This window comes from Podarcis vaucheri, assembly GCF_965113315.1.
Source record: "Podarcis vaucheri genome assembly, chromosome: 5".
In the NCBI taxonomy this organism is placed as follows: domain Eukaryota; kingdom Metazoa; phylum Chordata; class Lepidosauria; order Squamata; family Lacertidae; genus Podarcis; species Podarcis vaucheri.
This window is the reverse complement of record NC_138763.1, coordinates 90183504-90208991: the sequence shown is the minus strand read 5'-3', so window position 1 is coordinate 90208991 and position 25488 is coordinate 90183504. Positions and strand designations below refer to the sequence as shown.

The window sequence follows — 25488 nt, the reverse complement described above, 5'->3', positions numbered from 1 at the left end:
GTTTCTTTCCCAATTAGGATGGATGCAATGCACATTATTAAAAATAGGTCTGTGGCCCCATCTGTGTTGATTATTGTCCTCTGTTTCCGTCCTCTGGCCAACTCTGTTAATTAATAAAGAAACTGTCAGGGAAGGGATGGGCGGGGGGGGCAGGCAGGGGACTTCCCTGACTGGAGCCTCCTGTTTAGAGAGTTCAAGAGAGAAATTGGACACTTGAATCTCCCTGTCATCCCCCATTGTGTGCAGCTCTCCTAATGATGTTGGGCTGGAAGTCAGCTCCCCGCATCAGCACCGACTGCCTCTTTCATTCAATTACTCACTTTGGAGTGGGGGGGTGGGGGGGCACGAAGAAGAAGAAGAAGAAGAAGAAGAAGAAGAAGAAGATTGTGGTGGAGCCTAGCCATCACAGTTCGACTGCTGCATCCCCAAGACCCGGTGGAAACAACTTCCAAAACAAATAACAGCATTGCGGGATTTGAGTGTGCTCAGTAACCAGTCGGAGGAGTGAGGGGATTGAGATATCCTTGTGAGGGGTGAAACTTGCCTTCATTGGCCTAGATCTCATTTGTGTTCCACACGACACACCTACTGCTGTTGCTCCATAACCTCCAACATTTCCCCGATGAAAATAGGGACGTTCTGCTCCTGCCAACCTAGCAGTTCGAAAGCACGTCAAAGTGCAAGTAGATAAATAGGTACTGCTCCGGCGGGAAGGTAAACGGCGTTTCCGTGCGCTGCTCTGGTTCGCCAGAAGCAGCTTAGTCATGCTGACCACATGACCCGGAAGTTGTAAGCCGGCTCCCTCGGACAATAAAACGAGATGCGCGCCGCACTTGGACGCGCTTTCGAACTGCTAGGTTGGCAGGAGCAGGGACCGAGCAACGGGAGCTCACCCCGTCGCAGGGATTCGAACTGCGACCTTCTGATCGGCAAGTCCTAGGCTCTGTGGTTTAACCCACAGCGCCACCTTCAAGAAGGCTATCCATGGATAATAGTCAAGGTAAAGAGATAAGAAGAGCAATGCTGGATCAAGCCAAGGACCCACTGAGTTCTCACAGTTTCCAACCCGATTCTTATTCTTTTCATATTTTTATTTGCACCGCCACCTTCCTCCCTGACTGGACTCAACCCCAGGTACCAATGCGAAAACTTGCAAGCAACAGCAGCAAGCCTCACTTGGGGATTTCAAACCACTGATCTTCAGAGGCGTATTGTTTCCACCAATGGAGGCAGAACACAGCCGCCATCGCTAGCCTTGCCTTCCATGAATTTGGTACATTGTCTGCTAAAGCCATCGCCACCTCCTCTGGGTGCAAATTCCACAGGGCTCACCCACAATTCCATTTCCCCGCTGCTTCCCCCCAGTGCAAATTTATGCTTTAGCGCAGAACTGGAACAAAGGGCGGTTTGGTTTTCCCCGATTGCCGTTGGTTCCGATTTAGTGCTAAAGAGAGAGCTTTCTTGGGGTAAGCAGTGGGGCAAAGGCCGGGACCTATGCCGAGAAAGCAACCTGGAGCAGCAGAAAACCACTCGGATCCATGTGTTTTTAGGTGTGGGAAAGGCAGATGTATGGACAAGCCCATAGTGTGTGGTATGTGATGGAATAAGGGACGCGGGTGGCGCTGTGGGTTAAACCACAGAGCCTAGGATTTGCCGATCAGTAGGTCGGTGGTTCAAATCCCCACAATGGAGTGAGCTCCCGTTGCTCGGTCCCTGCTCCTGCCAACCTAGCAGTTCAAAAGCATGCCAAAGTACAAGTAGATAAATAGGTACCGCTCCGGCAGGAAGGTAAACGGCGTTTCCGTGCGCTGCTCTGGTTCGCCAGAAGCGGCTTAGTCATGCTGGCCACATGACCCAGAAGCTGTACGCCGGCTCCCTCGGCCAATAAAGCGAGATGAGCGCCGCAACCCCAGAGTCGGCCACGACTGGACCTAATGGTCAGGGGTCCCTTTACCTATGTGATGGAATGCTTGGATCATGAGTCACAGGACAGAGAATCCACCGAGAAAGGATTTTAAATATTGTTTTCATGTTGCCCATGGGGAGAATTGCACCGATGTAGGATTAGAGTGAGTAGGGAACTTCCATGCCTCAGAATGGGACTTGCGCAAAGTACTTCTAATACAGTGGTACCTCAGGTTAAGTACTTAATTTGTTCCGGAGGTCCGTTCTTAACCTGAAACTGTTCTTAACCTAAAGCACCACTTTAGCTAATGGGGCTTCTCGCTGCCGCCATGTCGCCGGAGCACGATTTCTGTTCTCGTCCTGAAGCAAAGTTCTTAACCTGAGGTAATATTTCTGGGTTAGCGGAGTCTGTAACCTGAAGCATATGTAACCTGAAGCGTATGTAACCCGAGGTACCACTGTAAAACATTTTGAATGTGTTGTGAAGTGCAATATGCAATTCTGACACTTGATGGCAACTGTGAGTTATAGCAAATTCAACGCATTTTTCAAAACGGTGATTATTATTTTTTAAAAAGCATTTTCACTTTTTTAACGTGTGTGTAGATTCCGCCCCTGACCGCAAAGCATCCGAGGGCCCTGCGCCCCTTCCATCCAGCGCTGTTGGGAGGAAGACACGGAAAAGCAGAGCAGTGCATTTGCCAGGAGAGGGTCATAACCTCCTCCATTCTTCTCCGGAGGGGGCTTGGATAATGAAGGAGAAAGCAGTGAAGCTGAGGGCTAATTTGTCGTGGCATTTCCTGGCCTCTCTTCTGCCAATGAAGCTCTGTTTCATCTTTTAGCCTTATCAATGCTGTGGTCATGAGGCTTTCCGCTTGCAAGCCTCGGGCCTCATCCGCCACCCCTCCCAACCTATCCACACCTACCCTGGTCTTTGATGGTAATGGAAAGGTTGCTGGTGTCATTAATCCACTGAGAGGCACAAATCAAAACTATAACTGCACACTTAAACACAAGAGATGATGGCATTCTGAGGGTGCCCCTATTTTCATTGGAGAAATGCTGGAGGGTATGGAATTATCCAACCCCTGAGCTGTCTGAAGGCAATCCTGCGTAGAGAAGCTTTTTTAAAAAAAAAAAAGTTTAATTTTTTATATTATTATATATGTTGGAAGCTGCCCAGAGTGGCTGGGGCAACCCAGTAAGATGTGTGGGGTATAAATCGTAAAATTATCATTATGGAATGGGATGTCCCTATTTTCATCGGAGAAATGTCGGAGGGTATGGAGTTTGCATATCTCGATTGGCGGGTTTTTCTTCTTCTCTTCCAGAAATTCAGGAAGGTTCCTGTGTCATCCCCCCATTTTTTGGGTCATGTCCGATGACTTTCCTGGATCTGAAGGCAGCCCTGTTTAGGGAAGCTTTTAATGTTTGATGTATTACAGTATTTTAATATATATATTTTTGGAAGCCGCCCAGAGAGGCTGGGGAAGCCCAGCCAGATGAGAAGGGTATAAATATATTATTATTATTATTATTATTATTATTATTATTATTATTATTATCATCATCATCATCATCATCTTCTGCATGTGTGCCCTGCCTCTGGCCCACATCCATTTTCACAGCATAATTCTAAGGAAAAACCATCTTCCGCAGAAACTGCTGCTTGCCTTCTATCACTGTGCCATTGAGAGCGTGCTCACTTATGGCTTATGTGTGTGGTACGGAAGCTGTACTACCCGGGACAGGTTGGGGTTGTGCAGAGTTGTTAATGCAGCAGAGAGCATTGTTGGCTGCCCACTCTCCACCTTAGAGCAGATTTATGCCACAAGGTGCCATAGGAAGGCACTGGACATAGTAAAAGATCCATCGCATCCTGGTCACTGTCTCTTCGAGCTCTTGCCGTCAGGACGGAGATACAGGACGATGAAGACAAGAACGAGCCGTCTTAAGAACAGCTTCTTCTCCAGAGCGATTTTGGCCCTGAATGGGAAGCCTGGACTTTGAAAGTCATCTAATCTTCCTTGCTGTATTATACTGTATTGTTTTAATTAGTGTTTTTATAGTTGTTTTGATTTTGTGTGGAGTGCCCTACCTGGGTGGATGGAGCAGCCAAGTAATTTCGTTGTCCCTGAGAGGGGGCAATGACAATAAAGATATTATTATTATTATTATTATTATTATTATTATTATTATTAGGATGCACTTCTGCAGTGCCTTCTGGGATGGAGCAGAAAATGCAAAAGGAGCAGCGCGTTTGCAGAAGACAGTGTGGCATAGTGGTTAAGAGTGCTGAACAAGGACCTGGGAGACCCCACTCAGCCCTGAATCTCGTTGGGTGACCATGGGCTAATCGCTTACTCTCAGCCTAACCTCCCTCGTAGGGTTGTTCTGGAGGTGAAACGAGGGGTGGGAGAACTGCGTACATCACTTTGAGCTCCTTGGAGAAGAAGGTGGGATATAAACACAATCAGTGAATAAAGCGATGCAATTACGCTGCTTCATCAGGATGGAACTACACGTTTGCAAACCCATGTTTACCTGGGACTCAGCTACATTAGTAAAAAAAGGTGTTTTAAATGTGTTATAACACCGTGGCACCAGGTGGCACTGTAGAGTTTGATGCTTCGGCAATGTGATTTTCCATTATGAGTTTTACAACGTGTTTTCCTGAAGCGTTTTTTGGTGTTTTTTTAGTGTGTCTAGATCCAGCCCTGGTATCCCTAGGATGGATGTGCAGGTGAGATCTGGAAGCAGGATTTGCCACAACTGTTCAGCTAAGCAAATGGGGTTTGGAGATAGCCAGTGATCAAAGATAGCCACACTTGCCTTCTCCTCTGGTATTGACACAATGTGTTCATCAATTTATTCATCGGGATCCAGGCACTGTTCCTCAAACAATGGCAGCCTTCCAGTGTTTTCCCTTGTTACGGTAAAATCTGGGTGCGGGGCTACTCTGCCACCCAGCTCATCGGACTAAGTCCGCGGGTACCTGCGGAAGAAAATGAGCTCAGCCGGAGACAGGAGCAAACTGCAGAAGATCCAAGTTTATTGCGCAACAGGTTCAAGACGAGATTGAACCCCGAGAAAGGGGTAACATGAACTTTTGAAACTTCCCTCCATGTCCCAGAATACAGTGCAAAATACATCCCAGTTACACCATGAATACATTAAGAAGAGGTTGGGTTACACAGATTACATCATGAATACATTAAGAAGAGGTTGGGTCACACAGGATTAACATATGGAGGAGGGAGGGGGGAATATGCAGAGCTGGAGATATGCGCAGATAAGCACATCCTGAGAACCTGATGAGAAGACAATGGTCCATGTATGCATGTTCTGCCACCTGGCCTTGCCCGGAGGAAAGGCTTGGCAGAGTGATTTGACAGGATTAGGGTCTTGACGCCTTGCTTGAGGGATTATGGAGGACAGGGGAGGTGTCATGGAGTCCTAGAGAAATTGAGCAAATTGGCACGTTGATTTTCTATGAATTTTATAGATTTTAGTCCCTTTTGACATTGAAAATTGGAAATAAATGGATATATTGTAGCGAAGAAGGAGGTGAAGAAGACATGCCCCCCCCTTCTGTATCACCCTGTTGTTCTCCATTCCTGTGCCCTATGCTTCCAATATGACGTTTCAGGTGTTCACTGGCACAACACCTGAGGCTCCTGCCTTTTGCAGCATTAGTTGCCCTCCGGCCTCCTTGCCATGCCCTTCCCTGTCCACCCTCTTCGCTTTGCCCATTAGATATGATGTGGACGATAATGTGATTAGGCTCTCCCACAGTTTTTGTTTAACCAATTAGCAGCTCCGCAAGGCTACTTTGAAGATCAGGGAAGTGGTGCTTTGGGACAAGACGTTGAACTCTTTCTTCCCATGACATTTCCTCAGTCTGAATCCTCCCCCCCCTTTTTTTTTTCCACTGAAATGCTGATTAGCTCCAATTATTTCGCCTCCTTTTTTTTGGAGTTTGTATGGATGGTTTTGGTTTTTTGTTTTTTTTTAGAGCTTGATTTTTATTTTTATTTTGCGTTTTATTCTGTTTTCAACTTGCAATGGCTTAATGCCATGAAGCGGCCTATTAGTTTGTTTAATCATAATAAGGAGAGGAGGAAGATGTAGCCTTGCAGAGGGTTGTTTCTGGTGCTTCCATGTGCTTCCAGATGACAACAAAAGGTGTAGAAGTGCATGATCTGATCTGTAACTATTTGCATCACCACTAACCGTTCATTGTTGTTGTTGTTGTTGTTGTTGTTGTTTAGTTGTTTAGTCGTGTCCGACTCTTCGTGACCCCATGGACCAGAGCACACCAGGCATTCCTGTCTTCCACTGCCTCCCGCAGTTTGGTCAAACTCATGCTAGCAGCTTCAAGAACACTGTCCAACCATCTTGTCCTCTGTCGTCCCCTTCTCGTTGTGCCCTCCATCTTTCCCAACATCAGGGTCTTTTCCAGGGAGTCTTCTCTTCTCTTGAGGTGACCAAAGTATTGGAGCCTCAGCTTCAGGATCTGTCCTTCCAGTGAGCACTCGGGGCTGATTTCCTTCAGAATGGATAGGTTTGATCTTCCTGCAGTCCATGGGATTCTCAAGAGTCTCCTCCAGCACCAGATTTCAAAAGCATCCATTCTTCGGCAATCAGCCTTCTTTATGGTCCAGCCCTCACTTCCATACATCACTACTGGGAAAACCATAGCTTTGACTATACGGACCTTTGTTGGCAAGGTGATGTCTCTGCTTTTTAAGATGCTGTCTAGGTTTGTCATTGCTTTTCTCCCAAGAAGCAGGCATCTTTTAATTTCGTGGCTGCTGTCACCATCTGCAGTGATGAACCATTCATAGAGACGTAGAATTGTAGAGTTGGAAGGGACCCCTAGGGTCATCTAGTCCAACCCCCTGCAATGCAGGAATTTCAACTAGAATATACATGACAGATGGCCACCCAACCTTTGCTTAAAAATCTCCAGGGAAGGAGAGTCCACAACCTCCCAAGAGAGACTGTTCCACTGTAACTCCTATAAGTCCCAGATAGCACAATCTGGAGGGGTCTCGGGTAGGGAAAGGTTACTGCAAGTGCTATGCATTAATATTAAAAATAATCAAAAACACACACTTATTGTTTAGCTCACAGTCCAGATCCATAGAGCCAATTTAAAATGAGGGTTTTGTCGTTGTCTTCCACTGATGCACCACATATTAATATATTGCCCATGGAGCCAATGTCTCCTTTTATGTCTCAAAGGAGTTCTGTCGTCTCCCTTTGAAAAAACTTGCAAGCGCTTGTGATTCCGCATGGCAAACCCTAAAAACAAAATCTCCCAAACGTTGTGATAAGTGCAATCAATTTAGCATTCCTGTTTGTCAAGGGCATTTGTCAAAAGCTTCTTTAGGCATCTAATTTGGAAAATACTTTGGCACTTGTTTGTTTGGGGAAAAGGTCATCTAATACAGTACTGGAAATAAATATTTGTCTCTGACTACGGCTTCATTAAGCTTTTAAAAAAAATGTGCACTGATGCCTATTCTCCCATTTTGTTTCCTGGTGACCATTGGTGAACACAAGTTTGGATTGTCAATTGGCTTAAATTATTCCACATCTCTCCACTCTTTACATCTCCAGAGCAACCAAATGGGAACTGTATGGTCTGTTTGTACGTGATATGGCTTGGCATCAGGTCTTAAAGCAACATCCTGTGTCTTCAAACACGTCTTCCATTCATCCCGCTGTTTTCTGTCTTCCCTATCTGACAGCTACTCCCCTCAATGATGAGACTTCAGGTTATGACCTCATATCATATACACAATGAGCACAAACCGCTTCTCTTTGTCACTTCCATGTATGTCAAAGCATCCGAGACAGTGGAGGGTACCCCCTGGGCTGTGTAAAACAGTTTCTGCTTTATACAGGTCTGAAGGGCTCCTGAATCCTTGGTATTAACACCTGAAACTATTTTGAAATTAACAATTCCTCCACAAAAAGATTCACTCTCAAGCCCAGGCTGGGCTAGGGCCTTTATAAAATATAGAGCCTAAGGGAAAATAGCTTTCTATTACCATAGTTATTTCTTGCACCTCCTGGGTATGACGCACGATAACAAAATGTCCTGTCATTGAATATTTCCTGCACTGTGCTCCTCTGGCTGGGCAAAGTTCTCTGATGTTAGGAACTTTTCCCACATACGGAGGTACCTGGAGTTACAGACGCTTCAGGTTACAGATGCTTCAGGTTACAGACTCCGCTAACCCAGAAATAGTACCTCAGGTTAAGAACTTTGCTTCAGGATGAGAACAGAAATCGTGATGCTGTGGCGTGGTGGCCCCATTAGCTAAAGTGGTCCTTCAGGTTAAGAACAGTTTCAGGTTAAGAACAGACCTCCAGGACTTCCGGGGATGCGCCTCCGGTAATGGCGGAATTCCTCTGACCGGGAGGAATCCGCTCCGTGGGAATTTGGGTCTGGCCGCCACGGCAAAGGCGGAGACCCGTTAAAATCACAGGCAGGAGAAGCCTGTGAACGTGGGATTCGGCGGGCACCTTTTGTGCCTCCCCCACTCATGGGGAACCCCGGTTTTTGGGGCTCCGGAGCGACGTGGGGTGAGCGGCGCGGTGCATCGAATCGCCTGCTTCTTCCACGGAGCGAAGCTGCATAGCTGTTGCCGGAGAGCACTGACCTTTTCCTGTGGACAATTTGACTTTAAAGTAACTACCCGTGAGTAGAGCTGAAGCGGAAGAATTGGATCTCTAAATGCTTAATTTGGTACCATAACGGGGAGGTTCAAAACAGGAAGTCTGCCTTCCCCTTTTGTAAATAGACTGAGGCAATGAAGTTGCAAGCTGGAGTCCTGGAAGGTCTTTTGTAAAAGATCAAATTTCCAACGGTAAAGAACATTAAACCCCCTCTTGGAGGCAGGAGAAGAGAGGGGGAAGTTGCGGATTGAGTATGCCTGCGGGAGAGAGCGAAGAGACTTAAAACACCGCCACTCTGACCCTGGAAACGGTCTGCTAGTAGGACTGACGTCTTTTGGAATGTTCATTGACAGTGTTTAGAACGTTCATTGACAGCTAGTTAAATAAGAGAAATACATTGTTTCTACTGTCTCCGGCTGCTTTAAAAAGGAGTAAAAGTAACTGAAAATTGAAACTAATTTGAAACTAATTTTGGATTGTTTAAAAGAGGATACTATTGACTATTACAAATAGAAACTGTTTCCCCCTAGTGGAAGCCTTTGAAACCAGTTGCTTTACAAGAGCTGGACTAGGGGAATTTCCAGCTGCAAGTTAAAAACCGTGAGACTCTGGGACTGACCTTGAATCTTTTAAGTGTTATGGTAAATGGAAGAGGAAAAACAGACCAGTCAACTGCTGACAAAACATTAAGGTCTGGGAGGACTTGGTAACAATCCAGGAGAGATCTATTATTAGGCCCTCCTGCTCTTTCTGTTGCTGTCTTTGTACTAGTATATTTAAAATCAAGAGGAATGTCGACAGAAGAGGCTTTAGTGGCTGCATTATATAAGATAAATGACTCATTGGATCAGCTTCACAGGAAAATGGACATGATAAATACGAAAGTGGATGTTTCAGTTACTAAAACTAACTTAAACACAGAAAGTATAAATAATACCAATACAGAAACCACCCAGAAATTGATACAAGAACCTATTTTGATATGGCAAACTGTGGAGGAAGTCAGGGAAAAAGCTGTTGCTGCTGAAGGTAAAGTAACACAACTGGAGAGAAAGAGAAAGAGAGCCCCAGCCCTACAGAGGCAATTTGATGAACATAAGTTGACGCTTGCTATGACTGAACTTAAAGAAAAACAGACAAATTTGAGGATTAGAGTTCACCTTTGGTGGACATGCCCAAGGATTAAGACACTCTGGGAGATGATTCATAACGAAATGAAAAAGGTATTTAAATATACCCTTTTGAAGAAACCAGAGGCCTTTCTCCTGGGCATGGTCGGCCAATTGGTGTTAAAGGATAGAATTTGTTTCATGTATGCAACAATAGCAGCAAGAATACTCATTGTGAAGTACTGGAAGACACAAGATTTATCCATTCGGGAAGAATGGCAGATGAAGTTGATGGACTATATGGAATTGGCGGAAACGACTGGCAGAAATCCGAGACCAGGGAGAAGAGTTGGTGGAAGAAGACTGGAAAAAGTTTAAGACTATTTATAGAAATGCTGTAAAAATAATGAATGTTAGAAAAATGTTGGAATGAAGTTACATGGCTTTAGTAGAAATGCTATAAGGAATCAAGTATAAATAGATTAACAGTGTATTAAAGGAAAAATAAGGCTAGAACATGTTAAGATAATTATAGGATAGAAAACAGAGGAAGATGGAAAGGAATTGCTGAAATAATTAATAGAAGTGGAAAACAAAAATGGAGGTGTGAGGAGGTCGTGGAAATAAGGGAATGAAAGATAAGACATTGAAATTGTTTTGTGTTTGAAATGGTTGGTGTCTTGCTTTGTTAGTTTTGTTTTTCTTTTTCTTCTTTTTTTGTTCTTTCTTTTTTTGTCTTTCTGTTTTGTTGTGTTTAAACGGTTGAAAATTAATAAATATTATTTTTTTAAAAAAAGAACATACCGTATTTTTCGCCCTATAGGACGTACTTTTTCCCCTACAAAAATGAAGGGGAAATGTGTGTGCATCCTATGGGGCGAATGCAGACTTTCGTTGAAGCCTGGAGAGCAAGAGGGGTCGGTGCGCACCGACCCCTCTCGCTCTCCAGGCTTCAGGAGAGCCCCAGCACCAGCCCCACAGAGGGAGGCGGAACGCCGCCATCCTGCTGTCTCCCGAAGTGGTTTGGAGGCTGACGGTGGGGGGACCCCGCCGCCAGCCCTCCAAGCTCCGGGGACAGTGGGGAGGCGCAGCGCGTCTTCCCGCTGTCCCCGGACCTGATCTGAAGGTGGGCGGCGGGGAGAAGAGCGCTTCTCCCCGCTGCCGGCCTCGCAAGCTCTGGGAACAGCTGGGTGGCGCAGCGCGTCTCCCCGCTGTCCCCAGACCTGATCTGAAGGCGGGCGGTGGGGAGAAGAGCGCTCCCTCTCCTGCCAACTCCATCTGGCCTAGGGGGGCGGGGCCTGCACTCATCGCCACAGCATAAGAGGCCTGGGAGAGGCCTCCGGGACACAACTGCTGTTGCTGCTTTGTGAGTGTTGGGAGGACCGCTCCCTCTCCTGCCAACTCCATCCGGCCTAGGGGGGCGGAGCCTGCACTACCATTACAGTTTAGAGGACAGAGCAGCTACCGGCAGCAATGGACAAAGTAGTTTTAATTGTTTTAATTGCTTTTAATTTGCAGCACCTTAAATGGGGGTTGTTGTTTTTTATAATATTATATTATTTCATTATCTGCTGCAAATGTTAAAGATGTTTATATATATTTTAAGGTGCTTTAAAGGTGCTTTTATTGTTTACTTTGTTGTACCACTGTGAATGGTGGTTTTTATCTATGTATTTTTGTTTGTTCCGTCTTGTTTTGTTTTGGGGGTTGAACATTGAGTGGGGTGGGGATTGGTTTTGTTTGGGCATAATTGTTTTTGGTTGTTTTGTTTTCTATTTTGTAAATGAAGGTTAGTATGAGGCTTGGGATTGCTACCGTGGAGGGGCGAGGGAGGTATGGCGGTGGGGGCAGATGTTATAGGCGAAGGGGATCGAGATACGGATATGCTCATACCCCTTCCAATCTGCGCCCCATCCCGAGAGACGAGGGTAGGGTGAGCAAGGATTACTCACCTCCTTCACTGGTGTTGTGCAATGCCAGGTCTATAGGCAATAAAACCGCTACCCTGCGAGATTTCTTTATCTCGCAGGGAGTCGACCTGGCTTGTGTGACGGAGACCTGGGTGCGCGAAGGGGTAACTGTTACCTTACGAGAGATGGCGCCCCGGGTTTCTCCGTCCTCCACCAGTCACGGACTGTGGGCCGGGGGGGAGGGGTGGCAGTATTAATCCGGGAAGATTGTTCTTTCAGGGCTCTACCATCGCCATCAATCCCCGGCATTGAATGTGTTGGCCTAGTGTGGGGCTCCGAGGAGAGCTTGGCTGTCTGGCTGGTGTACCGGCCACCTAGCGCACCAGCAGCCACCCTGTCAGGTCTGCTGGAGGCGGTGGCCGGCTGGGCCTTGGAGTTCCCTAACCTATTGGTATTGGGAGACTTCAACTTCCATGCTGATGCCACTCCCTCCTCACAGGCTCTGGACCTGGTGTCTTCCATGGCGACACTAGGGCTCTCCCAGTTTGTTTCGGGCCCCACACATCAAGCAGGCCACACGCTGGATTTGATCTTTGGCGCCGGTATAGATGTGATCATGTCTCCTTCGATGAAGGTGCCATGGTCTGATCACTACGCTCTGAAAGCCAGGATTGACTTTCCACCCCCACCCTGCTTAGGTGGCGAGCTGATTTGGGCTCGCCTGCAGAGGCTGATGGACCCGGATAGATTCCGTCAAGCCTTGCAGTACCCCCTGGCGACTCATTGACTGAGCTTGTTGAGGGCTGGAATACCCAGCTCCTGGCAGCCATCGATGAGATCGCACCTAAGCGCCCTCTGCGACCCCGCAGAAACCGGGCTCCCTGGTTTACCGAGGAGCTTCGGAAAATGAAGCGGGACCTCAGACGGCTAGAGCGAGTATGGCGGGGTGCCCGTGACGGAGCCTCAAGAACATCTTATAGGGTTTTTATGAAAACCTATGAGATGGCAGTGAAGGCCGCTAAGAAGTCTTACTTCTCGGCCTCCATTGCATCCGCTAGCTCTCGCCCGGCGCAATTATTTAGTATAATTTGGTCTTTAACGTCCCTTGAAGGACAGCCAAATTTAAATAACAATCTGACACACAGCTGTGAGGCATTTGCGAGCTTTTTTGCGGAGAAGGTCCTGTTGCTCCGCCATGACCTCCCTGCCAATTTGGATACAATAAAGGAACTGGAGGCCCCTCGACTGTCCTCGGGTCCAGTATTGGACCACTTTGACCGGATATCTCCAGCCGATGTGGACAGATTCCTCCAAGCTGGAAAGCCCACCACCTGTCCTCTTGACCCGTGCCCGTCATGGCTGATTAGAGCGTGTCCAGACGAGGTGCGGGGCCCCCTGGGGGATATCATCAATTTGTCCCTTGGCACCGGGATATTCCCAGGGGAACTGAAGGAGGCGGTGGTGCGTCCGCTCTTAAAGAAAACATCATTAGATCCCTCAGATCTATCCAATTACCGCCCGGTCTCGAATCTTCCATTCCTGGGTAAGGTGATTGAGAGAGCGGTTGCTGAACAGCTTGGTAGGTTTCTGGATGAAACATCTGCTCTGGATCCATTCCAGTCCGGCTTCCGCGCTGGTCATGGGACCGAGACGGCTCTGGTCGCCCTAACAGATGATCTCTGCAGGCAGCTGGATCGAGGCGGGTCGGGGCTGCTGATTCTTCTAGATCTGTCAGCAGCCTTTGACATGGTCGATCACGAACTCCTGGACCACTGCCTTGCCGACATGGGGATCCAGGGCACAGTCCTTCAGTGGCTGCGCTCGTTTCTCTCTGGTCGGGGACAGAGGGTGGCGCTTGGGGGGGAATTGTCATCACGCCACTCCTTGGTGTGTGGAGTGCCTCAGGGTGCAATTCTCTCCCCGATGCTTTTTAACATCTTTATGCGCCCCCTCGCCCAGCTTGTCCGGAGTTTTGGGCTGGGTTGCCATCAGTATGCTGATGACACCCAACTCTATCTGTTGATGGATGGCCATCCTGACTCGGCCCCAGACACACTGACCAGATGTCTGGAAGCTGTGGCTGGATGGTTACGTGGGAGCTGGTTGAAGTTAAATCCTTCGAAGACAGAGGTCCTCTGGCTGGGGTGGGACGATAGGGGATCGAGCGGGCAACTCCCATCTCTTGCGGGGGTGCAATTAGTGCCAGCACCGGCCGTTAAGAGTTTGGGTGTAATCTTCGATACCTCCCTCTCTATGGAGGCGCAGATTACAGCTATAACAAAGGCGGCATTTTTTCATCTCCGCCAAGCTAAGCAGTTGGCCCCTTATCTCTCTCGTCCTGACCTAGCCACTGTGATCCATGCGACGGTCACCTCCAGACTGGATTATTGTAACTCGCTCTACGTGGGGCTGCCCTTGAGACTGACCCAGAAACTCCAGCGGGTGCAGAATGCCGCGGCGAGACTCCTTATGGGGTCTTCGCTGCGAGAGCACATTCATCCGGTACTATACCAGCTGCACTGGCTCCCGGTGGAGTACAGGATCAGGTTTAAGGTGCTGGTTTTAACCTTTAAAGCCCTATACGGCCTAGGACCCTCGTACCTACGGGACCGCCTCTCCTGGTATGCCCCACAGAGAAACCTACGGTCTGCAAATAATAACATCCTCAAGGTCCCAGGCCTCAGAGAGGTTAGGCTGGCCTCAACTAGAGCCAGGGCCTTCTCGGCTGCGGCTCCAAACTGGTGGAATGCTCTGTCACAAGAGACTAGGGCCCTGCGGGACCTGACATCTTTCCGCAGGGCCTGCAAGACAGAGTTGTTCTGCCAGGCCTTTGGTCAGGGCGCAGCCTGACTCCCTCCTCTGGCAACCTGCACAGAATTTTGCTTAATTGGTTGCCATCAATTTGATTTAATTAATTTTTATAATGAAATATTTTTAGATTGTGTGATTATTTGACTGATTATTTGATTGTTGTTAGCCGCCCTGAGCCCGGCTTCGGCTGGGGAGGGCGGGATATAAATAAAATTTATTATTATTATTATTATTATTATTATTATTATTATTCTCCCTGCTGCCTGCCCCACAAGCTCCGGGGACAGCTGAGAGGCGCAGCGCGTCTCCCCGCTGTCCCCGGACCTGATCTGAAGGCGGGCTGCGGGGAGAAGAGTGCTTCTCCCCGCTGCCGGCCCCACAAGCGCCTGGGGGGAAAATAATTTCCCCCCCTTTATTTCCCCCCAAAAAAACTTGATGCGTCCTATGGGCCAGTGCGTCCTATGGGGCGAAAAATATGGTACCTCCAGAATGAATTAATTTCTTAACCCGAGGGTACCACTGTATTTAAAAAGACAACAAAACGAACTGGACGCTTTGGCAGGTTTTGAATAAACATTCACAAATTTATTAGTTCAACATATGATAGATAAAGTAAGAGTACGTATTTTTTTGCTCTATAAGACTCACTTTTTCCCTCCTAAAAAGTAAGGGGAAATGTGTGTGCGTCTTATGGAGTGAATGCAGGCTGCGCAGCTATCCCAGAAGCCAGAACAGCAAGAGGGATTGCTGCTTTCACTGTGCAGCGATCCCTCTTGCTGTTCTGGCTTCTGAGATAGCAGGTCCTGAAGCCAGCCAGAGCCAACTGCGCTACCAGGCTGGCTCCGGGCTGCTGAGGCTGCCACTGCAGTGTTTCCCGGGGACAGATTTGCAAATCTGGGGACGTTCCAGGGACGGAATTTGTCCGGGGACAAATTTGCAAATCTTGGAACGTCTGGTAACCCTACCCTTGGCCCCACTCATGTTTGGATTTGACCTTTTAATTTCGTGGCTGCTGTCACCATCTTCAGTGATTATGGAGCCCAAGAAAGTAAAATCTGTCACTGCCTCCATTTCTTCCCCTTCTATTTGCCAGGAGGTGATGGGACCAGCTAAGTAGCATCTTGTATAAGCCGTGTTTGTGCTTGGGCAATGTTCATTCATTTCAGTATTGATTTGGCACAACAGAAGTGCCCTGAAAGCACTTTCCACAAGGAGGAGGTTGCAGCTCCTAGGAGTGTCTTTTTGCTTTCCCTGAGACTTTGTGCTTTTACATTGTACATGACTACCAAGCAAAGTGGGAAAACAGCCATCATTGAGTCCATGGACCAAAGTATGCATTATCTACTTCCTTGTTTGGGTGCAATCTATGTCACCCCTCTTATCTCCATAAAGTACCATATTGGCCAGTGTTCACAGTGGGGGCCTCAGCCAACCGTCCAGCTTTTAAAGTTTTTTAAAAAATATTTTGGCACCGCACTCCACCCCCAGCAGCCTTTGAAAAGGCATCAGTACCAAAAGGATCTCCAGCCTCATGGCCCTTCTCTTTCAGCAGATCTCCAGGAATTTAGGAAGAAGCTTTTGACCAACTCCTATTGTTGGGAGGGAGACAAAGGCGAAGGACCTCGACTTAAGCATAATAACAAGAAATGCTTTCATGCAGAAAAAACTACCACAGAAAGAACCCCCCCCTCTCTGATATACACAAAGGGGGGGGAGGGAAAGGGGAAAGAAATCTTTGAAAATAACTAATTAAAGTTGTTTTAGCCTCTCTCACACGCCTCCAAGGGCACCTAATCTCACAGGAGCGGTGGCATGTGGAACAATGGACCCTCGGCCCCCGGCCCACCTCCCCCTTCTCGGAGCCCCCAACCTCTGCCTCAGAGTTTTTAAAACAAGAGGCCACTTTAAGTTAATGAGCTCTCAGCTGACTGGAAGAAGCCTCTAATGAAGGCTGATGGTCACACATTCCCTGGCGGAATGAATGGGATCCTGCCAAAGCCATAACTGTCAGAAAGTTTCATTCATAAAATCCACATGCCTGAGAGGTAGGAGGGTTGCAAGGGGGGGGGTGGACTGGGATGGGTGGAGGTGTCTGCATGGAACCAGGCTGACCACGGAGCCAAGAAGCAGCTTGCACGCATGAGCAGCGGTGGCCAAACCCCAGGATTCCTGGACCCCAGCTCCTTGCTCCTTTGTCTGACGGTTAATTAGGAATATCCTCCCCCAATGACGCTGGAGAGACCGACTGTTGGGATAATCAGTGAGACTTTGGGTTGGAGGGGTTTCTACTTTCCCGCTGTTATGTCACCATCTCTACGAGGGCCAAAGTCTGGGTGGCGGTGGGAGGAGGAGTGTCAGAATTGTTCTAAGGAATAGGTGTGAGGACGCTGTGGGTTACCAACCGATGGGGTCTGGGTAAGAGAAAAAGGGAGGGATAGAGGCCAGTCTCTTGGGGGTGCCAGAAGATGGGGGATGAGAGGTGGGCAAGGACACGGTCATGCCCCAAAACATGGCAGACTCAAAATGGGATGCTTAGAGTATGCTACAAAATGGTCCAGATGCGTATTAAGCTGTAGGTTCTCAGGGAACAAGCTTCAGTTTGCTTTTTGTGGTTTGGAGGAGCCAAACTCCAGCAAAAGTTAGGAGGTGGGGGTGATGTTGTAGAAGGATTTAGCATCTACTGCTGAAGGTTGATGGTGACGTTTTTCCTGGCCCCCATTTCTTCTCCCAAACGCTCCTAGCAGTGACATTACACAATGATGTAGCACTGCCCTGATGGGGGGCTTCTGGAGGGGGGGGGATGCTGTTGCCAACACAAATTCGCCAAAAATTGGTCAAAATGCTCCCTGTCTTGCTGCCTGTGAATGGGGAAGAGAGATCATTTTGGTTTGGTCTCTGTTGAATACATCCACACGTGTATGACGGAAGACATTTGGCAAATGTATATTTCAAAGGTGAATACATAGAAAGCAGCAGCAGCGAAACTGCATTTATGCTGCTGGGTGGCGCTGTGGGTTAAACCACAGAGCCTAGGACTTGCCGATCAGAAGGTTGGCGGTTCGAATCCCCGTGATGGGGTAAGCTCCCGTTGCTCGGTCCCTGCTCCTGCCAACCTAGCAGTTCAAAAGCATGTCAAAGTGCAAGCAGATAAATAGGTACCACTCTGGCGGGAAGGTAAATGGCGTTTCCGTGCGCTGCTCTGGTTCGCCAGAAGTGGCTTAGTCATGCTGGCCACATGACCTGGAAGCTGTACACCGACTCCCTCAGCCAATAAAGCGAGATGAGCGCCGCAAGCCCAGAGTCGGTCACGACCGGACCTAATGGTCAGGGGTCCCTTTACCTTTACCTTTTACCACTGTATCCACACATGCAAGACAGAAGACATTTGGCAAATGTATATTCCAAAGGTGAATACGTAGAAAGCAGCAGTGAAACTGCATTTATGCTGCTTTAAGGAAGGAACAGAATCTAGCTGTGCAGAATATTGACTGGGTAGTCCTTGGGATATGACAACCTACTTCTCTCTTCCATCCCCCATTTTAAATTTAATTAAAATAAGTGTTTAATTGAATGAACGTGTCAGGGGTGTGTGGGTAAAGGCAGACAACCCAACATGGGAGAAGGCAAGGCTTTTTTTTTTTCAGCTGGAACACGGTTCCAGCATATCTCAAGTGGGTGCCATTGCCATCCTAAGAGAATGAGGGAAGCGTTCAAGGTGAGTTGTGGCACCTCTTTTTCTAGAAAAAAATAGCAGTGGGAGATGGAGAGATTTATTCATTTTTATCCATTTTTTGTGTTGTGGTTTTTTGAAAAGGACAAAGCAGTTTCATAACAATAACACAATTTAAAAAAACCAGTAATATAGTATGAACAACAGCATAACAAATAATGCAGGAGAATTCTGCTCTGGATTTAGAGGCAACTCTGAGGTATTGGTGGAGTGAAATCAAGGAAGAAGCAAGCTTATCCAAGGCAGAAAACAAACTCCATTGACACAGTTTGTACTTACATCTCGAGCCAAGGAGATAAGTAACTATCTTATATTTAGAATATTAACTTAAGAAGACATGTGAAGGCAACCCTGTATAGGTTTCTTAATGTTTCTTAATGTTTTATTCTTTTTTAATATATTTTGGAAGCCACCCAGAGTGGCTGGGGCAGGGCATGAATAATATAATTGTTGTTGTTGTTGTTGTTGTTGTTGTTGTTGAATAAGTCCCTATTTTCATCAGGGAATTGTTGGAGGGTATGCAGCTGTTTTGTTCAGTACAGACCCTCCAAGTTGCCCTATTTTCCAGGGACAGTCCTGGATTTACAGAAGCCGTCCCAGTTTCTGATTTTATCCCGGAATGTTTCCATTTTCATTGGAGAAATGTTGGAGGGTCTGGAATTATCCATCCCCGTAGCCATTTGAAGGCAGCCCTGTATAGGGATTTTTTTAAATGTTTTATTATATTTTTATATATGTTGGAAGCCACCCAGAGTGACTGGGGCAATCTAGTCAGATGGGTGGGGTATAAATAGTAAAATTATTATTATTATGGAATAGAACGTCCCTATTTTCTTCAGATAAGTATTGGAGAGTATTCAATATCCATGGTCCACACCAATTTCAGTGGGTCTCCTAGGAGTACGCCTTAGTTGGATATCGTCACCCAAAGAGAAGCATAGAACAGAAAGCCAAAGGCAAGATAAAGGGAAATATGTTGGGCCACATCCTGTGTTTCTTTTTCATTAGGCAAATGGGAAGGAATCATGGTTTCAGCTGCGTCTTGAGAGAGTACTTGTCTGGCACAAGAGGTTCTTCATTGGGAGCAAGAGCTCTTAAATGCTCAGGAGAGACAAAGGCTTGTTTGTGCAGAGCATGCGTGGGACAAGATGTCTTGGAGCCTGCAAATGGTTTGTGAAGTCAAGTGCCTCCCAGATTGACCATAGTTTGGATAAGCAAAGCAGAGGGTCATTGTGAAGCTCAGGCAAGACATGCACATGCCTTCTACAGCCAGGGCTATTTTGCCTCCTGAAAATTATCCGCTGCCGATTCTACGGTGAAATCTCCATTTGAAAATTCAGTATCTGGTGTTTGGTGTCAATATCTGACATCCAGTGAAATCGTTATTTGGTATTTGAGGCTATTTGATGATTGACACGTGGCATTTTATTTGACACCTATTTAGCATATGGAACGATGTGAAATTTGACAACTGATAGCATTTGAGAGTTGACTTCTGACATCGTATATCTGACTTCATTTGATTATTTGAAGACCAGTGATGTTTATAGTTGGCTTTATAGGACCAGTAACATTTATCTTTTATCATATATTAGGGTTGCCATATTTGAGAAAGTGAAAATCCGGACACAAAAGTTGTTGAGCTTTTTTTAAAGCTTATATTTTGTATCGTGCATATTGTTGGAATTATAAAAAATACTTAATGTTCCAGTTCATCCTTCGCAAACTCTTTTAGTGCTTGACTGGAATTCATTACTGTGCATCATTATTTTAGAATAGGTAGCTGAGTCTGCAATCCCTTATCTGGGGGTATAGATTGATGTTACCAGTTTTAGTTTCTCTGCATTTCTCATTTTCCCATTCTTTAGTTCATTGAATTTTTGCATCAATTTGTGATTTTTTAAAAAGCACGTTTCTCCTAATATATGCTCCTCTGTATGCAATTTTGCCTAATATGCATTTTATTAAAAGCAATTTTTACTAAGGTAATGTAGTTCTGAATATTATTTCCCCAGATATATGCATTTTGTGCATACATGAAAGAACTGCATCACAAAATTCAGAGACCTGCAAGTGTTGAAAGAGAGCTATATTTTGGTTCACTTGTTCATTTGAGAAATGTGAATTAGGCAAGTTTGCATAAAAGTGCAAATCAAAGAAATTCTTCCTCAATCCCTGCCTGGGAATGTCCCGCCAAATTTACATGTATAAACTCATGTTCTGTCATTAATCCTGCGGTTCTTGAAAGCAGTTCTTTCAGATTACCTTCCATATTTCACCCAATATTTTAAACTTGAGGATTAATTTTTTTTTAATGGGAAAACTAGAATTGGGAGCAAACAGAAAATGACAGAAAATCACTCTCCTTAAACATGTGTTCTCTTGGGCTGCCCCCAGACAGTTATTATCTCTTATACCTTTAATTCTGCTCCAGTCTCCAAGTACATGGTTCAACAGAAATAGTAATAAAATTAAGCAGCGCATATGGAACGATGACTTTTCAAGATAATGAAAGAAAGGGTTTGACAGTTGTTTCTGAAATAGCCGTAGCCAAACCCAAACTAAAAGTTCCATGATATTCTGTGATGTCGCACAACAGATAGAAGAAAGTTGTGATCCTTCCACCTCTATTATGTATTTTTAGAGAAAAACATGTCTCATCCTACAAAACAACCCTGTTTTACACCTAGAAAGAGATGGATTCATCATGACCATATCGCTGGCTGGACAGGTATGTATGACCTCGGATTTGTGAATGTTTCAATGCAACATGTGAGAGAACCTTTGTTTCAGAGATCCTTTGCCAGTAACTGGGACTTCCAAGCATGGATCTGCCCCCTTAAAATTCACAGTGTTGTGTGCCCTTGTGACACACAACATTTATCCACTTTAAGGATAAATATATGTCTATATTTCTTTCTGTGGACGCGTTCCTCTTTTAAAATAACGATGATAATAATTTGCACCTAACCAATCCCTTCCTCCCCATTTCCCTTCCAAAAATTCTTGAGTTAAACATTGTCAGGAGAAAAACTGCATCTCTAATAAGAGAGGCAATTCCATGGCAGTTTAACATAAAAAGATCAGCTGCTATCGACCCATTATTTGAACAAGTGTCGTGCTATTGACAGGAAGACAAAATAAGTTAGAGTGACCATGTTTCAAAGATTCTGTATGTACACTCAATCATTGCAGCAGAAATTGAAACCGGGTATATAACAACACGGCCATGTTTTCTATTTCCCCTGTAGATCAATGCTAACAGTAGGAGGGGACCCTAAAGATGGATGTTGCTGGAGGGAAGAGGAAAAAAAGAAAAAGCTCAAAATCTTCAGCTGGGTGGCTTAAAGGATAAAAACTTCGAGAGCAGCAGCTGTATTAGTCTGTTACAGCAGAACAAGAGTTGTGTAGATTTCAGGGCTGTCTTAAGCATATGCGGTGCCGGGGTGCAAAGATCCGCCCGGTACCTTCCCCCGGTTGCCCAGTCCCAGGTGCACAGGAGGGCGGAGCCTGCCGGCCGCCTCAGCATCTCGCTGACTCGGTCGCCCCCAACCAACAGAAGGGCTCTTCCCCTTACTTAACTCTCAATCCCCAGACTCTCGGCCTGGCGCCCCTGAGAAGGATATATCAAGAACTCTGGCCAAAAGTTTCAATATAAGGAATAATTCCTACTCAAGAGTTGAAAAGAAAAACGTGTATATTCTGCTAAGAATAACAGTTTGAAGCTAGTAGTAAATTAAACACACCATGTAAGTACGATAGATTTAAAGTAATGGTAAGTTTGGATACAACGTTTAAGTACAGAAATAATGAGTTTCAAATACACAGTGATATAGTACAAAGGTACATGAAATACCAGTGCACAACAATTGTTTTATACAAGTCTCAATAGCAGTCAAAAAGAGTCCATATTATAGAAAATCAGAATAAAGAATAAAGGATCAAATGGGGCCAAAAAGGAGTATCCGGAGCTTCAAACTGTTATTCTTTGCTCAGCGCTTCCCAGCGAAGAGGTGACGGACGGTGGTTTCCTTGCTGCATCCCCTTTGCCGGGTTGCTGCACTGTGGGAACCACCGCTTAAGGCTTCGTTCGGCTGCTGGCTGGGCTTTCTGTCTTTGGCTCAGAAGTTGAACATACCTGTGCCCAGAAAATCCCTTATTTTGGCTGCTGGTCCCTTATTTTCAAATCTGTAAGTGGACAGCTATGAGCCCCTTGTGCCTGGGTGCCCTGCACCCCTAGGGCCTATGGGTAAGATGGCCCTGATAGATCTTCTCCCTACGAGAAACAGCGGACAGCTGCCGCCACTGAGCCTAAGCCATAAAGATAAAGTGGGAAGCCAAACATTTCTGTTTTAAGTACTTGCTATAAATGGAAATAGAAAATGCTGCAACTCATGGAACAAGACGTAGTTATCCACTTACGGTGAATGAATGTAGCCAGAAGCACTTTTTCCTACCCTCCCCACCAGGGAAGAAGAAACATTGGAACAAGGGGGACATGAAAATCTGCCCCCGTACATCCTGCCACCTGAGGCGGTCAACTCGTCTTGCCTCATGAGTGGGCCGGTTCTGGTTCCTGCTATACAGTATAGATACTGTACACAGAGGCAGTTCATAGCGATTCCATTTAAATATCACGGTGGATCACTTTTGGCTGGCATATGCTGCATGAACTTGCCCGAAGCATATTAAAGCCATCTAAAGAGTGTAGCGATCTCCACATCTTGTGGCAAGTTAAGTACTTTGTAAAGAACTGCTTCCTTCTTGCATGTATCATCCTGAATCTGCTGCTGATCGGAGTCACTGCATATCTCTGATTTCTAGTATTATGAGGGGGGGAGAGAAAAAATACAGCATATCTCCCAATACAAGGAAGCCCACCACCATACTCTCTGGTCAGTTCCAACTCCTTTTCTCTTTTTGTCCCTTCTGGTCATTTTAGTTTCTTTTCTGCCACTTTCATGGCTCCATGATATACTTTCATTGAGCTGCGGTATCCATACAAAGTATTCCAAACATTGCTGTACGATTGCTGTATATAATGGCATTACAGCAACAGGAGATTTAAAATGGACAGTACTCAAAATGAGCTAAAGTTCTTGCGGTATAAATGAATGCAGAAAAGAACATTTAGGGATTAAAATCATGGTCTGTCCTTTCGGTGGATAAAATTGGTGGATTTCGTTGTGGCATTAACGGTTATGAATTTTAAAGATTGTACATCACTTTGTGTGGTGATTGTTCAAAACAGCAGCATCTTAAACAAGTAAATGACTACCTGATTTTTGGGGGGTGCATGAAAACAGCATGCTGAATTATATTTTCTTAAATGAAATATTTGTTGTATGTATCTTGTGGAAATTACATTGCAATTTTAAACCTTTTTTTGGTATAATCTGTATAAAATCTATCCCTACTGATTCAAAGTGGCTAAAACTGGCTGCTAAATATTTTGGAAACTTTGTGTCTGAACCAGAAGTGGAAGAGCAGGTTTCTTTTTCTTTCTTTAATGCTAAATCAAAACAGAATTTTTAAAAAAAATTCCCCATGGGGACATTTTGCTACGCGGAGCGCTAGTTCTGACATTATGAGTTGGATCCTTTGGCAACTCTGCAGGAAGCACCTTGCTGCTAATAATGTGGCCTTGGAGTGACATCAAGTGTTCAAATGCCGCACTGCTCTCTGTTGACGTTCTTGTTTGCAGTCATAAATAGTGCAGCAGGGCCAAAATCCGGAAGTGGCGATTTAAGGAACATTTCCAAACGCAGAGACAGAAATTGACGGATACCCGTTCAGCAATATTTCATGCTCCTGAATTAACAGAATGCAAAACCATTACATCACCTTGCCGACAAAGGTCTGTATAGTTAAAGCTATGGTTTTCCCAGTAGTGATGTATGGAAGTAAGAGCTGGACCATAAAGAAGAATTGATGCTTTTGAATTATGGTGCTGGAGGAGACTCTTGAGAGTCCCATGGACTCCAAGAAGATCAAACCTATCCATTCTGAAGGAAATCAGACCTGAGTGCTCACTGGAAGGACAGATCCTGAAGCTGAGGGTCCAATACTTTGGCCACCTCATGAGAAGAGAAGACTCCCTGGAAAAGACCCTGATGTTGGGAACGATGGAGGGCACAAGGAGAAGGGGATGACAGAGAACGAGATGACAACAACAACAACAACAACAACAACAACAACTACTACAACTACTACTACTACTACTACTACAACAACAATAACAATAATAATAATAATTTATTATTTATACCCCGCCCATCTGGCTGGGCCTCCCCAGCCACTCTGGGTGGCTTCCATAAAAACCAAAAATACAATAAAATATCACACGTTAAAAACTTCCCTGAACAGGGCTGCCTTAAGATGTCTCCTGAATGTCAGGTAGTTGTTTATCGCTTTGACATCTGCTGGAAGGGCGTTCCACAGGGCGGGCGCCACTACCGAGAAGGCCCTCTGCCTGGCTCCCTGTAGCTTTGCTTCTTGCAATGAGGGAACCGCCACAAGGCCCTCGGCGCTGGACCTCAGCGTCCGGGCAGAATGATGGGGGTGGAGACGCTCCTTCAGGTATACTGGACCGAGGCCGTTTAGGGCTTTAAAGGTCAGCACCAACACTTTGAATTGTGCTCGGAAACGTACTGGGAGCCAATGCAGGTCTTTCAAGACCGGTGTTACATGGTCTCGGCGGCCGCTCCCAGTCACCAGTCTAGCTGCCGCATTCTGGATTAGTTGTAGTTTCCGAGTCACCTTCAAAGGTAGCCCCACGTAGAGTGCATTGCAGTAGTCCAAGCGGGAGATAACCAGAGCATGCACCACTCTGGCGAGACAGTCCGCAGGCAGATAGGGTCTCAGCCTACGTACCAGATGGAGCTGGTAAACAGCTGCCCTGGACACAGATTTGACCTGTGCCTCCATGGACAGTTGTGAGTCCAAAATGACTCCCAGGCTGCACACCTGGTCCTTCAGGGGCACAGTTACCCCATTCAGGACCAGGGAATCCTCCACACCTGCCCGCCTCCTGTCCCCCAAAAACAGTACTTCTGTCTTGTCAGTGATGGCTGGACAGAGATGGCTGGACAGTGTTCTCGAAGCTACCAGCATGAGTTTGACCAAACTGCGGGAGGCACTGGAAGACAGGAGTGCCTGGCATGCTCTGGTCCATGGGGTCACGAAGAGTCGGACATGACTAAACAACAACAAAACCATTTGCAAAGAGGATTGAGCAAAGGCAACTAAACCAATGTGCATTCTTCCCGATTCAGCTGTGCTGATGGATGGCAGACATATCCAAAAGTGCTGGCAGCAAAGGGAACTGTAGGTC

At 46.1% G+C, this 25488-nt stretch overlaps 1 long non-coding RNA gene across 1 annotated transcript; it reads left to right on the top strand.

Moving 5' to 3' along the window:
- The first annotated feature begins 3687 nt into the window (after positions 1-3687).
- On the top strand, positions 3688-4079 carry LOC309531891. The gene is made up of 2 exons (XR_014219511.1): positions 3688-3976; positions 4018-4079. It is a non-coding gene; the product is annotated as an uncharacterized lncRNA (long non-coding RNA).
- The last annotated feature ends 21409 nt before the right edge of the window (positions 4080-25488 follow it).